This window comes from Tachypleus tridentatus, unplaced genomic scaffold (assembly GCF_004210375.1).
Source record: "Tachypleus tridentatus isolate NWPU-2018 unplaced genomic scaffold, ASM421037v1 Hic_cluster_1, whole genome shotgun sequence".
Taxonomy (NCBI): Eukaryota; Metazoa; Arthropoda; class Merostomata; order Xiphosura; family Limulidae; genus Tachypleus; species Tachypleus tridentatus.
The window spans coordinates 2,872,165-2,876,236 of NW_027467777.1; positions in this window are offsets into that span (position 1 = coordinate 2,872,165).

The window sequence follows — 4,072 nt, forward strand, 5'->3', positions numbered from 1 at the left end:
AAATTTTAATATTATAATAAATATATAGATAAGAAATCAAATTTTAATATATAATAAATATATAAGAAATAAGTTAAATTATAATAAATATAGATAAGAAATCAAATAATAATATTACATAAATATAGATAAGAAATCAAATTTTAATATTATAATAAATATAGATAAGAAATCAAAATTTAATATTGTAATAAATATAGATAAGAAATCAAATTTTAATATTGTAATAAATATAGATAAGAAATAAAATTTTAATATTGTAATAAATATAGATAAGAAATCAAATTTTAATATTGTAATAAATATAGATAAGAAATCAAATTTTAATATTGTAATAAATATAGATAAGAAATCAAATTTTAATATTGTAATAAATATAGATAAGAAATCAAATTTTAATATTATAATAAATATAGATTATAAGAAATCAAATTTTAATATTATAATAAATATAGATTATAAGAAATCAAATTTTAATATTATAATAAATATAGATTATAAGAAATCAAATTTTAATATTATAATAAATATAGATATAAGAAATCAAATTTTAATATTATAATAAATATAGATAAGAAATCAAATTTTAATATTATAATAAATATAGATAAGAAATCAAATTTTAATATTATAATAAATATAGATAAGAAATCAAATTTTAATATTATAATAAATATAGATAAGAAATCAAATTTTAATATTGTAATAAATATAGATAAGAAATCAAATTTTAATATTGTATAAATATAGATAAGAAATCAAATTTTAATATTGTAATAAATATAGATAAGAAATCAAATTTTAATTTAATAAATATAGATAAGAAATCAAATTTTAATATTGTAATAAATATAGATAAGAAATCAAATTTTAATATTGTAATAAATATAGATAAGAAATCAAATTTTAATATTGTAATAAATATAGATAAGAAATCAAATTTTAATATTATAATAAATATAGATAAGAAATCAAATTTTAATATTGTAATAAATATAGATAAGAAATCAAATTTTAATATTGTAATAAATATAGATAAGAAATCAAATTTTAATATTATAATAAATATAGATAAGAAATCAAATTTTAATATTGTAATAAATATAGATAAGAAATCAAATTTTAATAATATAAATATAGATTAAGAAATAAATATAAATAGAAATCAAATTTTAATAAAATATAGATAAGAAATCAAATTTTAATATTATAATAAATATAGATAAGAAATCAAATTTTAATATTATAATAAATATAGATAAGAAATCAAATTTTAATATTGTAATAAATATAGATAAGAAATCAAATTTTAATATTGTAATAAATATAGATAAGAAATCAAATTTTAATATTGTAATAAATATAGATAAGAAATCAAATTTTAATATTATAATAAATATAGATAAGAAATCAAATTTTAATATTATAATAAATATAGATAAGAAATCAAATTTTAATATTATAATAAATATAGATAAGAAATCAAATTTTAATATTATAATAAATATAGATAAGAAATCAAATTTTAATATTATAATAAATATAGATTATAAGAAATCAAATTTTAATATTATAATAAATATAGATAAGAAATCAAATTTTAATATTATAATAAATATAGATAAGAAATCAAATTTTAATATTATAATAAATATAGATAAGAAATCAAATTTTAATATTATAATAAATATAGATAAGAAATCAAATTTTAATATTGTAATAAATATAGATAAGAAATCAAATTTTAATATTGTAATAAATATAGATAAGAAATCAAATTTTAATATTGTAATAAATATAGATAAGAAATCAAATTTTAATATTATAATAAATATAGATAAGAAATCAAATTTTAATATTGTAATAAATATAGATAAGAAATCAAATTTTAATATTGTAATAAATATAGATAAGAAATCAAATTTTAATATTGTAATAAATATAGATAAGAAATCAAATTTTAATATTATAATAAATATAGATAAGAAATCAAATTTTAATATTATAATAAATATAGATAAGAAATCAAATTTTAATATTATAATAAATATAGATAAGAAATCAAATTTTAATATTATAATAAATATAGATAAGAAATCAAATTTTAATATTATAATAAATATAGATAAGAAATCAAATTTTAATATTATAATAAATATAGATAAGAAATCAAATTTTAATATTATAATAAATATAGATAAGATAAAATCAAATTTTAATATTATAATAAATATAGATAAGAAATCAAATTTTAATATTGTAATAAATATAGATAAGAAATCAAATTTTAATATTGTAATAAATATAGATAAGAAATCAAATTTTAATATTATAATAAATATAGATAAGAAATCAAATTTTAATATTATAATAAATATAGATAAGAAATCAAATTTTAATATTATAATAAATATAGATAAGAAATCAAATTTTAATATTGTAATAAATATAGATAAGAAGTCAAATTTTAATATTAGTAATAAATATAGATAAGAAATCAAATTTTAATATTATAATAAATATAGATTATAAGAAATCAAATTTTAATATTATAATAAATATAGATAAGAAATCAAATTTTAATATTATAATAAATATAGATAAGAAATCAAATTTTAATATTATAATAAATATAGATAAGAAATCAAATTTTAATATTATAATAAATATAGATAAGAAATCAAATTTTAATATTATAATAAATATAGATAAGAAATCAAATTTTAATATTATAATAAATATAGATAAGAAATCAAATTTTAATATTATAATAAATATAGATAAGAAATCAAATTTTAATATTATAATAAATATAGATAAGAAATCAAATTTTAATAATATAATAAATATAGATAAGAAATCAAATTTTAATATTATAATAAATATAGATAAGAAATCAAATTTTAATATTATATAAATATAGATAAGAAATCAAATTTTAATATTACAAATTTTATATAAATATAGATAAGAAATCAAATTTTAATATTATAATAAATATAGATAAGAAATCAAATTTTAATATTGTAATAAATATAGATAAGAAATCAAATTTTAATATTGTAATAAATATAGATAAGAAATCAAATTTTAATATTGTAATAAATATAGATAAGAAATCAAATTTTAATATTATAATAAATATAGATAAGAAATCAAATTTTAATATTATAATAAATATAGATAAGTAATCAAATTTTAATATTATATAAATATAGATAAGAAATCAAATTTTAATATTATAATAAATATAGATTATAAGAAATCAAATTTTAATATTATAATAAATATAGATTATAAGAAATCAAATTTTAATATTATAATAAATATAGATTATAAGAAATCAAATTTTAATATTATAATAAATATAGATAAGAAATCAAATTTTAATATTATAATAAATATAGATAAGAAATCAAATTTTAATATTATAATAAATATAGATAAGAAATCAAATTTTAATATTGTAATAAATATAGATAAGAAATCAAATTTTAATATTATAATAAATATAGATAAGAAATCAAATTTTAATATTGTAATAAATATAGATAAGTAATCAAATTTTAATATTATAATAAATATAGATAAGAAATCAAATTTTAATATTATAATAAATATAGATAAGAAATCAAATTTTAATATTATAATAAATATAGATAAGAAATCAAATTTTAATATTATAATAAATATAGATTATAAGAAATCAAATATTAATATTATAATAAATATAGATAAGAAATCAAATTTTAATATTATAATAAAATTTAGATAAGAAATCAAATTTTAATATTATAATAAATATAGATAAGAAATCAAATTTTAATATTAATAAATATAGATAAGAAATCAAATTTTAATATTGTAATAAATATAGATAAGAAATCAAATTTTAATATTGTAATAAATATAGATAAGAAATCAAATTTTAATATTGTAATAAATATAGATAAGAAATCAAATTTTAATATTATAATAAATATAGATAAGAAATCAAATTTTAATATTATAATAAATATAGATAAGAAATCAAATTTTAATATTATTAATAAATATAGATAAGAAATCAAAT